Source organism: Podarcis melisellensis (assembly GCF_964234715.1).
Source record: "Podarcis melisellensis genome assembly, chromosome: 3".
NCBI classification, from domain to species: domain Eukaryota; kingdom Metazoa; phylum Chordata; class Lepidosauria; order Squamata; family Lacertidae; genus Podarcis; species Podarcis melisellensis.
This window is the reverse complement of record NC_138530.1, coordinates 113,455,457-113,470,209: the sequence shown is the minus strand read 5'-3', so window position 1 is coordinate 113,470,209 and position 14,753 is coordinate 113,455,457.

Below are 14,753 nucleotides of genomic sequence, written 5' to 3'. Positions count from 1 at the left end.
AATCTTCTTCAGCACAACTACAAAAGAATTCAAATATGAAACAGTGACCTGTGTACATGAAAGCTATATAAACTTCACACATTACAACCCACATGCTACAAAGCGTGTTCTCCTTCATGGAGAGCACGTGTTGCGGTGGGGGCTGCCAGGACACTCCAAAGTTGGAGGGCGGGCTAATTGATTGTTGGCCACTGATGCGATTGGGGCTTCCCTTGTTGTTGGGAAGAAGTTAATGTTGCCATTTATTGATTGACAGCCAGAAATAGTAAAACTCCTTGCACGAGGCTGGGGCTTCCTCTTTTCGCCCGTGCAGCGGATTGCCTTTCCCTCCCTCCCTAGAATTAGGGTTGTTCGCTTTGACCTTGCTATGCCTGTCATGGGGTCGACTGCTTTGGAGCGGGGGCCTGGTAGGAATTTTGTCCATCTGGCTGATTGGCTGGGGCCATTTGGTTTTTGCCTACTGCGTAGCAAATCGTCACAACTTGTAAGGTTGCAGTTAGGCATTGGTTTATGGTTTGGTTGGTTGAGGGGCATGGATTGGCTGTGCCTGCCCCTCTAATGCTGCTGCTGCAAGGGATTCCGTTAAAGGAATTGGGGGCTAACTATTGCTTGTCCACTCTGTCAAGGGGGCTCGGGCCATAGCAATGAGCTCCTGGTTGCATTTGGGGTGAGGGCGGGTTCCCTGCTCCGCGTAACCCCCAAGTGTATTCCCCCATTCTGACTTTCGCATCGTGCGGAATGTCAGTCTGTCCCCCATGGTGGGGGCAGATAGTCGCAACCAATGCCTAAGCAACCACTCACAAGTTTGTATTTTAATAAAGTTGTGGCCAAAATTATGCCAAAAATCTTAAACAAAAATTTCTGTGTGATGTGTGAGTTATTGGGGTGGACCTGGGGTCCTCGACATGCAACTACAATAAGAAGAACAAAGGTTCATACCCCATAGATTAGAAAAATGCACATGGAGCAGTGGTCATAAGGATATGTAACCATTGCTACCAGTTGCATGATACCTGAAGCATAAGTAACCATTCCCAGGTGGCGCTCATTGCAGGGAGACTGAATTGCAGTAATTCAATTTAAAGGTACAGAGCAATATAACAACAATAGAAAAACATCAAATAAATTAATTTAAATCCAGTTCAGAATTAAGTCCTTCAGGGTCTTAAACATAAAAATGAATTGAGATTCTTTCTGTCGTAGCCATCTTTCAGGATCTTGTCTTTTGTTGATGGTTTTCTGATTCACCCACAGTACAGTGGTACCTTGGGTTACATACACTTCAGGTTACAGACGCTTCAGGTTACAGTCTCCGCTAACCCAGAAATAGTACCTCAGGTTAAGAACTTTGCTTCAGGATGAGAACAGAAATTGTGCTCTGGCGGCACGGCAGCAGTGGGAAGCCCCATTAGCTTCAGGTTAAGAACAGTTTCAGGTTAAGAACGGACCTCTGGAATGAATTAAGTACTTAACCCGAGGTACCACTGTACTGTGAACAATAAATCCCTATCAGAATGATTCTGCGATATAAAATGCTCAACCAGATGAAATTCCAACACAGCATTTCGGATGCGGGAACAATGCTCTGAGAGCAGGGCTGGAAGAAAGGAGCAGCAGCGTGGAGTCCATGTAGTCTTGATTTTTCAAAATGCTTTGTGCACCTGCATCTATCTAATCTTGCCCCTTTTGTAGAATTTATTGATTGGTGTGTGTTTTTCTGTTTATCACTCTACCAAAGAGTAAAAGAAAAGAAAATGGGGATGAAGGGGTTTTCTTTTCTTTCTTTTTAAATAAAATTTTTATTAGATTTTCCACAATGATAACACAAACCACAAAGCAAAATGATACACAAAAACAGAAGAAGAAAAAGAAAAAAAGGGGGGACAATAAACAGATAAACAATAACAACAAACTTAATTCTTCACAAATCCAACCTTTTAAACATCTTGGTTGAGTTCCTCAAATCCCTCTCTTCTGAGTTTCCTTGTAATTAAAAGTAACAGCTTTCCAATATCATTATTAAACTAAAACAATTTCCAATTATACTCCATCTTATTCACTTTTCTTAACATTCTAAATCCCATTTATTTAATTATAACTTAGTTTAATCCTAGGCCTATTTGTTTCTTTCAAGTAATTTCTAATTTTTTATATTACAATATTTATTCAAATAATTCTTAAATTTCCTCCATTCCTCCTGGTACTCCTCCTCCTTCTGGTCGCGGATTCTTCCAGTCAGGTCAGCTAGCTCCAAAAAGTCCATCATCTTCATCTGCCAATCTTCCACTGTTGGTAGTTCTTGTGTTTTCCGATTTTTAGCAAGTAATATTTGTGCGGCCGTTGTGGCATACAGAAATAATTTAACATGAAGGGGTTTTCTTAAAATGGTGGAGGGCGGGTGTGCTATGCCCCATTGGTGAAGTTCCTGATAGGAAATGCTCTGCAGGGCGGGGGACAAAAATGGAGATTCGCTGAGGGTCAGTTGGGGAGGAGGGAGAAATGTCCTTATTTTCATCTGAGGAATGTTGGAGGGTGTGCTTGTGTAAAACTGAAACCCAACAATGGGGTCACCAAATGTGGAAACTATTGCTGACTCTTACAGCCTTTCAATAGTCCCTTTGCTCCTTTAATTTCCATATTTAGAAGCATAGTAGGCTTCAGAATCTCATGACTCCAAATAAAAGATCAACATCTATAAACTATGTAAGCTAAAGCTCTGGAAAGGGAAAGCAAAAGAGCTTAAGGATTCACCTTCTTAAAGTCAGACAAAACATTTGCATTCCACTTAAATTCCCCTAGCCTGAAGGCTGTTTTCACTTCGATTAGGCATACATATTGCTTCCCAGTGCCTCACAACTCAATCTTATGCCTATTTACTTAGAAATATATATTTCAGGGATTATTCCTGAGTAAGCTGTGTACAAGTGCTTTTTATAGGGTTAGTTTTTTTGGTGGTGGGAAATAATATTAATTAATTAATTAATTAAATTTCTATGCTGCCCTATACCCACAGGTCTCATGGAGGTTCACAGGATATTAAACGCCAAGGGTCACTTTTAATGTGCAAAATGGAACTTACACGCCATATATTTAAAGCACACCCCTCAATAACTGTAGTTTGTTAAGGGTGCTTGGGATTGTATCTCTTTAAGTGGTAAACTACAGCTCCCATGATTCTCTGTGGTGGGAGGTGTGTTTTAACCATATGCTGTATACACAGCCACTTTTAAACTTTCAGGTAAGTTAAACTGCATGATAAAGCAATAATGTAATAATTTTATTTTAAGAACCAATGTCGTTTCAGGTGCATCTAGAGGCAGTGACAATATTGCAAAAGTGGTTGTTCGAATCTCACAGACAGGGAAATGGCAAACATGGCTTTTTAACTGGATTTACCCTAGAAAGGCTAAAAAGGTAAAGGTAAAGGGACCCCTGACCATTAGGTCCAGTCGTGGCCGACTCTGGGGTTGTGGCGCTCATCTCACTTTATTGGCTGAGGGAGCCAGCGTACAGCTTCCGGGTCATGTGGCCAGCATGACTAAGCTGCTTGTGGCGAACCAGAGCAGCGCACAGAAACGCCGTTTATCTTCCTGCCAGAGCAGTGCCTATTTATCTACTTGCACTTTGATGTGCTTTCGAACTGCTAGGTTGGCAGGAGCAGGGACCAAGCAGGTCACCCCGTCACGGGGATTCGAACCGGTGACCTTCTGAACGGCAAGTCCTAGTCTCTGTGGTTTAACCCACAGCGCCACCCGTGTCCTTTCCTAGAAAGGCTAAATGTGGAATTAAAGGGATGGGAGATATGAGCTAGTGCTTTGATGACAATGGCACAATGTGTGACTGCAGAGCATAAATTGCATGCATGAGAGGCATCTATCCCACGATAAATGCTCAACCATTTAACACTTACATTTAACAAGGACCTTCTCCATTCAATGGAGAACAACTGGACTTGTCCCATCCTCTGAGTACTTTTCCAATAGACGTGGGTCTTTCCACGTTTATAATTTATAACAGAATATTTACTGGTGGGTGGTTTTTTCAGGGGGGGGGCATATTTCTATGTTACACTGTTGTCATTCAGTACTGCGGAGGGGCACACTTTTTCTTCCACTACAAAAAATTCTAACTTTTGTACAAGATCTAGAATGGAGCCACAATATTTTCAGTTGTGTGGCACATGTACAGGCACCAATGTGCTCTTTGTGTAGAAGGGGCGCTGGTTTGTAGGCATGGTTTAGGAGACATCTGTGACAGGCCACTTTCCTCTAACTGATGTGAGCTGTCAGTTTGTGAGTTCAGATCAAAGGAGAGATATGGCAGGTAGAGATGATGTCAAAATACTGCCCATGACAGCCATCATTCGTTTCAGACAAAATTTCATCATGATAGCCAGGTTCCCCACAGTTCAGACAGACACATTGTGTGCCTTCTAATTTCTCACAAGGTCATAATTATGGAATACTAGACATAGGGACACGGGTGGCGCTGTGGGTTAAACCACAGAGCCTAGGACTTGCTGATCAGAAGGTCGGTGGTTTGAATCCCTGCGATGGAGTGAGCTCCCATAGCTCGGTCCCAGCTCCTGCCAACCTAGCAATTCAAAAGCACCTCAAAGTGCAAGTAAATAAATAGGTACTGCTCCGGCGAGAAGGTAAATGGCATTTCCATGCGCTGTTCTGGTTCGTCAGAACTTAGTCATGCTGGCCACATGACCCGGAAGCTGTACACCGGCTCCCTCAGCCAATAAAGCAAGATGAGCGCCGCAACCCCAGAGTCGGTCACGACTGGACCTGATGGTCAGGGGTCCCTTTACCTTTTAGACATTGAATACAAACAAAAAAGCCACAAAACAGCTATTCCCATGTGCATGATCAGAACAAACATTTACTGGCTGAAAGAACACAAGGATGTGTTAAGGGTGTGTCTACAGCAATGAAACTTTTCTCAGTTTGGGCACAACCCACCATTAGTGTGAAAATAAAACTCCGCACTCACTATGTAATAATAGTGACATGTGAGCAAAGGTGCAAGCAATCGGCTACAAAGTGACTCTTAAAAAGGGACGTCAGATCAAATGGCAACTATTTCTCTAGAAGTGCTAAAAGTGGAAAGGCCCGCAGCCACAAGGAAATGACTGGTGTTCTGATGTTTTTATTGCAACGATCTGTGTTTTAATAGATATATCTACCTCTATTTCTATCTATATGTAGATATAGAAATAGATCTATCAGTGACCAGAGGAGAAATGTCAGCTGGGAGGAGCACAGAGGGAGGAAATTCTATGTTGCATCTGCAGCAGCACAGCTGGACGCCTTAATCTGTCTCAGCCGCAACAAAACATGTTTCCCCGGAGGTGTACTCCTCCATGTTTCCTGAGATAGATGAATGCCAACAACAATATATAGATATATTCTGATAATATATAATTGTTCTTAATGATAGGTTTTTCCTACGTTTTTAGTAAAGGTAAAGGGACCCCTGACCATTAGGTCCAGTCGTGACCGACTCTGGGGTTGCGGCACTCATCTCGCTTTATTGGCCGAGGGAGTTGGCGTACAGCTTCCGGGTCATGTGGCCAGCATGACGAAGCCGCTTCTGGCGAACCAGAGCAGCGCACGGAAACGGCGTTTACCTTCCCGCCGGAGCGGTACCTATTTATCTACTTGCACTTGGACCTGCTTTCAAACTGCTAGGTTGGCAGGAGCAAGGACTGAGCAATGGGAGCTCACCCCGTTGTGGGGATTCGAACCGCCGACCTTCTGATTGGCAAGTCCTAGTCTCTGTGCTTTAACCCACAGCGCCACCCGCGTCCCTATGTTTTTAGCAGGATATAAATATATATTCATACTTCATCCCACCCCACCCAGTCCCGAAGTCCTTCAGTTATGGAGTCCCGGGGCAAAGCCTTTCCTCCTCCCAGAGGGGAGGTGTTGTGAGCGGGAGCCGTTCCCGTGTCAGCAGGGGGGCATGTTCGGACCCCTGCATCATCTTCCGGCTGCTGCCCCGCCCTGCAGTGGGCCAGCCAATAGGGTGGGCCTGGAGGCGGGGTGTAGCCGCATTCAAGCAGCCGCAGCAACCTCCATGCCTCATTCTGCTCCCTGGAAGACATTGGATCACCCGCCTGCCCGCCCTCTAGGCTAGGTTTATGCTCTTGACCTTGCTATGGACCTTGGTTGGTCGCCTTGGTTGTCCAGGGGGTCTGGTAGGAGGTTTTTTTATCCATTTGGCTAAATTGGCACCAGCCTCTTGGTTTTTCGCTTTTGTTGTTGTTGTTTAAAAAGGTAAAGGTAAAGGTACCCCTGCCCGTACGGGCCAGTCTTGACAGACTCTGGGGTTGTGCGCCCATCTCACTTAAGAGGCCAGGGGCCAGCGCTGTCCGGAGACACTTCCGGGTCACGTGACCAGCGTGACATCGCTGCTCTGGCGAGCCAGAGCCACACACGGAAACGCCGTTTACCTTCCCGCTGGTAAGCGGTCCCTATTTATCTACTTGCACCCGGAGGTGCTTTCGAACTGCTAGGTTGGCAGGCGCTGGGACCGAGCAGCGGGAGCGCACCCCGCCGCAGGGATTCGAACCGCCGACCTTTCAATTGGCAAGTCCTAGGCGCTGAGGCTTTAACCCACAGCGCCACCTGCGTCCCCTGTTGTTGTTGTTTAGTCGTGTCCAACTCTTCGTGACCGCCTGTCTTCCACTGCTTCCTGCAGTTTGGTCAGTCTCATGCTGGTAGCTTCGAGAACACTGTCCAACCATCTCGTCCTCTGTCGTCCCCTTCTCCTTGTGCCCTCCATCTTTCCCAACATCAGGGTCTTTTCCAGGGAGTCTTCTCTTCTCATGAGGTGGCCAAAGGATTGGAGCCTCAGCTTCACAATCTGTCCTTCCAGTGAGCACTCAGGGCTGATTTCCTTCAGAATGGAGAGGTTTGATCTTCTTGCAGTCCGTGGGACTCTCAAGAGTCTCCTCCAGCACCAGAATTCAAAAGCATCAATTCTTTGGCAATCAGCCTTCTTTATGGTCCAGCTCTCACTTCCATACATCACTACTGGGAAAACCATAGCTTTAATGGTTTTTTTGCCTACCTTGTAGCAAATTGTCACAACTTTTCCGGTTTTGGCGGTTAGGCATTGGAATATGTGTTGTGTGTTGGGGGCGGGGCGTGGTCATCGCCTACCCTGCCCCATTTGGGGTATTCCGTTAAAGGGATCCAGCGATCGTGGATCCTGTCCGATGCCCTGCTGGTGGCTAGGGACATGGCATGACCCCCGGTGACATCAGGGGAAGCTTCCAGTTGAATTTGCATCAACAAGCTCCTCCCACTGGTTGTTAACCTTCAAATGACCCCCCCCCACCCGCTGTGAGGGTGGGATCAGATATACAGGTTGTTTGATCCAATGCCTAAGCCAATACCGCTCACATGCTGTAACCAATAAAAGTTATGGCCTTTTTTCAGCCCATTAACCTAAAATACTTGTGTCCTTGTCTATTATTTCACCATTACGCGGGTTCGGGTCCTTGACTCACAACTGTCAGCTGGAGTAGAGTGTTCTTTCTAGCATAGGGTTAGGTGGAAGAAACAAACTCCTTGCAGTACAGTGGCGTAGCGTGGGGGTGCAGGGGGGGCCAGCCGCACCGGCCGCAACATCTGGGGGGGCGCTTGCAGCTCTCTGCCCCTACCTAGATCCACGGGTTAGTGGGCGCAAAGTACTTGCCTTGCCCTGGGTACTGACAACCCACGCTACGCCACTGTTGCAGTAGAATTTAGCTACTGCTGGTCTTTTAAAATTAAGGGCATTGCATCCTAGTGTTTACATTTCAGAATGAATTATTGTATTTTATGTGTTTCCGAGTCTTGTGAAAGGCTGGTTTAAAATCTTTAAAATAAGTATATTCAGATCAGTAACAGGTTTAAACACAGGAAGCCGAGAGTAAGAATTAATGAACAATTCTCACAATGAAAGGAAGTAAGAAGTGTCGGTGGGTGTTTCCTCAAGGATCTTTACCAGAACTGGTGCTCTATAACTTGTTCAAAAATGACCTGGAGGTAGGAGCCAGCAAGAGGTATAGAGAATAAACAGAATGTGAAAAACAAAAATGGATTGCAAAGAGCTCCAAAAGGATCCCTTGCAACTAGAATGTGACCGTGATACATTTTTAAAATTAAGATCGTTCTGCATTTATGGTTATTCTTCAGATAAATGCAAGGATGCTTTTCAAGAGTTGGCTTAAATAAATTTCCTATATACTGTGCAAGCCCATGATGTAAATACAGCTTCATAGTGAATTAAAGTTCTCTCCGTGTGTGTATGTTCCCTATTGTACTTTGAGAAATAGACTGAGCCTGATTATTCAGTTAAGAAGTGTGCTGTGAGAATCGGTGATGTTCAAAGATTTCCCCATGGAGTGATTGCCTCAAGGAGGAGGGAGTTTGAGTTCCCTTGTCATGATGCTAGCAGCTGGATCAATGGCTAATTGTGGTAAGCCTCTCTTCCGGGGAATGGCAACAGATTCTTAGTGCTGCTGGGATTTTTGAGTCCTGGTTTCGAACCAGCTGGGAAGAGGAAGAAAGGAGAAAATTGAATTGATAACAAAGTTAGTGAAGTTTTAATGGTGTCTTTTGCAAAAACTCTTAGCGTATTGATCTTAAAAACAACATGATACTTTTGAGGCATAATACTAACACTAATAATGTGTTATAGAGACATACATTATCTGTAAACCACTAAGTTTGAAAACTGATGTTAAAGTAGAAATCCATTAATAAAAGAAAAGAATTTATAGGAACTGAATTATTATTTTTCTAACAAAGTGTGTTCTCCTTCATGGAGAGCACGTGTTGCGGTGGGGGCCGCCAGGACACTCCAAAGCAGGGGGCCGACTAATTGTTCATTGGCCACTGATGCGATTCCCTGCTCCGTCGCTACCCCCAAGTGTATTCCCCTATTCTGACTTTTGCATCGTGCGGAATGTCAGTCTGTCCCCCATGGTGGGGGCAGATAGTCGCAACCAATGCCTAAGCAACCACTCACAAATTTGTATTTCAATAAAGTTGTGGCCAAAATTATGCCAAAAATCTTAAACAAAAAAATCTGTGTGATGTGTGAGTTATTGGGGTGGCCCTGGGGACCTCGACATGTAACTAGAAGCGCTTTGGCTACAATCCTGTCACCAGTTACCAAGGAGATAGTCCCATTAAACTCAACGTGGCTTATCACTGAGGAGATATGCCTAGAATTGATTTTATGAAGCACATTGATGTCAAGCACAGCATTAGGGAGGCTTGGGTATTCAACTCTTGTCCTCCTTAAAGGAGCACCTACTGACCTGTGCTCAGAGATAAGCAAGGGACACCCTGCCTGTGATCACTTTGAGAGGCATGGCCCATGGTATGGTGACCTGGGACAGGGGTTCCTCGGTGGTGGCCCCCCCATCTGTGGAAGTTACCGTGTTGGGCACCTAACAGAAAGATATAATAGTAATAATGGTGCGGCCTTGTGCAAATCTCTTTCTCTCAACCTCAGTGAGACGATGACCTGAATCTCAGACATGTGTTGAGGTCAAATGTGATAAGCAAGAGAATAAAGAATAGTAAAAAAACAAATAATAATTACAAAACCTACATTGAACTAGCTGTCCCATTAACTTTCATTTAACTAAATCTACATAGGAAAACATCCATGCTATATAAGGAAAACAGTCCGTCCTTTTTTCTGGGGGGACACAGGGGGACGCATACCCCTAAACATTTTGTAAATCTAAGTTTGGCCTCATTGAGGGGCAGTATTTCAATATGAGTAGGATAATGAGAGTACCCCTAAACATTTTTTTTATAGAAAAAAGCACTGAAAACTATAAACTAATTAATCTGTAAATCATATCCTGAGGGGCCCCCCATTTTTTCATTTAGCTATGTTTGTATAGAAAATATCACATTATGGAAGAAGAATGATAGTTCAAGCAATCCATGTCAAAACAGACTGTTCTTATACTACCAGGGCCGGCCCACCCATGAGACAAGGTGAGGCAACTACAGTGGTACCTCGCAAGACGAATGCCTCGCAAGACGAAAAACGCGCAAGACGAAAGGGTTTTTCGTTTTTTGAGTTGCTTCGCAAGAGGATTTTCCCTATGGGCTTGCTTCGCAAGACGTTTCATCTTGCGAGTTTGTTTCTGTTTTCTTAAAACCGTTAATACCAGGGTGCATCCGTGCTTCGCAAGACGAAAAATCCGCAGGACGAAGAAACTCGCAGAATGAATTAATTTCGTCTTGCGAGGCACCACTGTATTTCTTTGCTTAAAAACGGTGTTGGGTGTTTGTACTGAGGCTGTGGTGCTGTGGGAGGCAGGCTAGATGTGAGAGCATTGCGTAGTGATCTGTGCCAGGGAAACAAGAATTAAGTACAGCTCTGTCTGACTCACACCACATGCTAATTATCAGAAAATAAGGGTATTGTGTTTGTGTGTTTGTATGTTTGCATATGAATAGACACTGAACATATTGATACTGAACATATTGAACTAAAGACAGCATTGTCTTCACTACACAGATTATCTCGTTTCTTCTCGTTTTTATTTTAAAGCTTAATTAAAATTGTTTGTAATCCTTACTTTATTGAATTGTTCAGTGCCCAGTGAATTCAGCGCACACAGGATTTGCAGCCTGGGTTGAGCTAAGTGTTTAGAGTTTTACACAGGCAACAGGCTATTTGTCACTAATCTGTGAGGAATTTCTAAGCAGTTTTTACCCTTTAGAAAAGCTGCTCAGGTTCAAGGAGGTCAAATATCTTACTGGCAGAGACCTTGATTAAAACATATTCGGTTTATGAAATCCTCTGAGGTTTTGGCATTCCTCAAAATGCTGTATGTTCTGCTGTAGATCTTGAGCAACAGAAAGTTGGCTCACCTAATTTTCCCACTTGAACTTTGCTGGCTTGTGCTGATTCTTTCCTTGTGTAAGCCTGTCCACGTTTATAAATGCCTGCTCTCTGCTGTATACCCAGTAGTCCCATAGCTGATAAACTGGTTTTTAATACAATTACATACTTGGATAAATACACAAAAGTCCTTTTAGTCCAAGTTTTTGGAAAAAAATAATAATTGTTAGGTCATGTCTGGATTTAGAAATTCTTGACTTTGTAGGCAAAATATTATAATGCCATTTGCAAAGATCATTTAATTCCAAACTTAAAGTAATTAGACACTTTGCAGTAATTAATCTGTATTTGGTTATTGATGTTCTTCAGAAATTTACAGATAGCAGAGGGTTCCTGTCCGAATATTGGTTATCTAGGTGCTTGTTTACCTGAAATCAGTCCCACAATGTTCTGAACACTGCACTGCAGCTTGATATTAATTTAACACCACTCTGATTTATTCAGACTTTGACTACCTTTCAAGGCATTTGAAGTAATTGAAGTTGCATACACTTAAGTGAACTGGAGTCATTTTAACTCCTCTGTGCTGAGGCTCTTCAAAGCTGTGGGTTGGCCATATTTGTTCAACTACAGAAAAGTGTTTTCCAGGAACTGTCTTCACCCTTGTTAGCCATTAAAAATTGAGACTCGTTAAAACAAGCCCTTCCAAACCACCCCTCCTTTGGTTCTGTGTTCTTTGGTTACATCTCAGTTCTTAACGTTTAGCGATGAGAGCCTGTTGTGTGCTTTAAAAAATCTGGGCCACACATTTTCTTTGAGAACGCGAACATTGTGAATTTAAGAGGAGCCAAAAATAAACTGTGGAGAAGCTCTGGGGGAAAATAAAGATGGCAAAGGGCTTATAAAGGAGCACAGTTAAGGGAGAAGGGTGTGCATTCCCCTGGGATTTCATAGCATGTTAGGCAACATGATTTATACTAACATCAGGTACCAAGATTATGCTGGCATGATCCACCACTCATTTAATTAATTCAAAATTATAGACTACTCTACATTCTGAGGGGAGCAGAAGACACTTTCCTGATATAATAAACTCTAAATTTTTATCACCTGCTTAATGCTTGACTGTATCATTTGCATTGTATACACGTGAAATGTTTCTGAAGGGGCGCAGAATACTGGGATTGTTTGTTATATAATTACACACTGAAAAACAAATTAGTTGGGTTTTTTAAAGGAATCTGCTAGATTCCATTAATCTCTGGGGGCGAACTATCTAATAGGAGTTGTTGCCATGAGTCCAAACCTCACCAGGAAATTCTCTGCTCATGACAATGGAGTTCAAAGCCCGTCCCCTACAAATCGGATCCTCTTCAAGGAGGGCACGCGTTGCGCTTAAGCCCCCAGACATCTCCCACCACCTGGTATGGGCAGGGCTAGGCCTTGTTAGGTTTCAGAGTCACAAGACTCTGTTTTGCATTCCAGACATTCCAGACTGTTGGAAGTCTCACGGAAGACGGGAGACGGATGTGTTGTTACTGGTTTCCTCTTCCTTTGTGTTCCAGTTGCTCTCTGCTTTCACAGAGAGAGCATGTATATTTCATTTCTGTCTGCATAGTTAGAAAATAAAGCATAGTGATGTAGCTCATATTTCTCATCTCTTCTGCTGTGTTTGATACTCTGCTGAATGGGGAACGTGCCTGGGGCCTTATCAAAGGCTCAGGTCATTAATCACATCAGAGGGCTCGACCGGAGGAGTAGTTCGGTCATAGCGGAGATTCCGACATGCCTTGCTCCACTCCGGTTGGTCATTTCGCAGTCACTTGGTCCCTAAAGCCATTGGCTTGGCTTGGGGGTGGCTGCAAAACATTATTTAATCCCTGTGCAATGTTCACTGGATCTCTTTGCCTTCATGCAGCGGATTACCTGCCCCCCCCTTTATCTGGCGTTGGCCTTGCTATGGACATTGTTTTGCAATGGGGGCCTGGTAGGATTTTTTCCCATCTGGTATTTGGTTTTCACCTACAATGTAGCAGTCGTCACAACTTTGTAAGGTTCAGAGGTGAGGCATTGGATCAGCAATGTGTGGGGAAGGGAAGTACGGTCATCACCTGCCCCTCCAAGCTCAAGGGTATTCCCTTAAAGGAATCAGCGGTTGGCCTAGGTCTTGTCCGAAACCCTGCGGTAGGGGCTAGGGCCATACCAGGACCCCATGGGGGCACCGGGGGTGAGCTCAAGTCGGTCCGCATTGGGGAGGCTCCCTCTGGCAGTGTTTCACCCTTTTATAAGATTCCCCGCGGTGCGGGTGGGAGGCTGATACAGTTTGGATGAGTCCAATGCCTAAGCCAATACCACTCACATTCTGTATTCAATAAAGTCGTGGCCTAAATTTTGCCCAATAACTTAAACTAAAATCCCGTGTCACTGTGTCTTCATTTTGGGGGGGTGGTTGGGGGTCTCAAAGCACAACACTTGGACCATGCAACATGCAAGGGCCAAACCAGCGAAATCTTTACACCATAAAAGCAGAGCATGTACAGTGGTGCCTCGCAAGACGAAATTAATCCGTTCCGCGAGTCTCTTTGTCTTGCGGTTTTTTCGTCTTGCGAAGCACGGCTATTAGTGGCTTAGCGGCTTTAAGAAAAAGGAAACAAACCCGCGAGAACTCGCAAGACATTTCGTCTTGCGAAGCAAGCCCATAGGGAAATTCGTCTAGCGAAGCAACGCAAAAACTGAAAAACCCTTTTGTCTTGTCTTGCGCATTTTTTGTTTTGCGAGGCATTCGTCTTGCGGGACACCACTGTAGATTGAGTTCTCCATGCATTGGGAGCTATGTGTGCACAGAGCATGGGTAGACATGTGATCCTGAATCAGGAGACATGATAATACACACACACTGTGATTACAGTGGCTAGGTGGGTAAATAAAGGCAACAACTAAATGTGACTTTTGTTGTATCAACTATATTGGGTGGTTTACACAATTTTGAGTTCTTTTGAAAGATTTCTATCTTCTTTCCGTAGTTCAGTAAAATGTCTTATCTGAACCCTTTTGGGTTTTCGTCACCAGTTGGGTGAATATAGAGAATTGCCTCAAAGAAATAAGGAAAGGTTAAATGGTCTGGCCATGTGATAGGAATTTGATGCCTGAAAGAAAACACTTTGAACTTTATGAGGAATGCATAGGTTGGAAGGGAGAGAAGAGGGAATCCATGAAAAAGTTGGATGGGCCCTTATGTTTCCCTCCCCTTATGGTCTTGATTTATCGGCTACTTTCAAAATGAGGCTGCATTTTAAATTGCATTTTAACCTGTATTTTAAATTACGTTTTTACTGTGATTTTATTGGTGTTAGCTGCCTTGAGCCCAGCTCTGGCCGGGGAGGGCAGGGTATAAATAAAATTTATTATTATTATTATTATTATTATTATTATTATTATTATTATTAGATTTTGTTTTGTGAAAGGAATGAAGCTTGGAGAGTCAGTGAGATTGGCTAGAGAGAATTCCACATATAGCTCGTAATTCCACATATAACTTATAGGAGAAAAGCAACGATTGTCCAGGATTAGGAGCCTGGAAACACTTCCTTTCCCCAGTCTGAACTGACACTGCTCCTAATTTTAAAAAGGGAGGCTTTTGCTCAAGAAACAACAAGCTTTGCTGTGACTCAGCATCACTTTAGATTGCCCAAGATCCACGTTGTTTGATTCACAGCTTATGAGCCTCAAGTGTAAAAATAAAACCTTCGAAGCTCATTGCTTCAACTTGTTCTGCTTGGTGCAGACTGCCACTGAAAACTACTGCCATATGATAGTGTGTCACAGGCGTACTACGTGGATCAGTATTAAGAGCGGTGGAAATCACCACATAAAACATAATC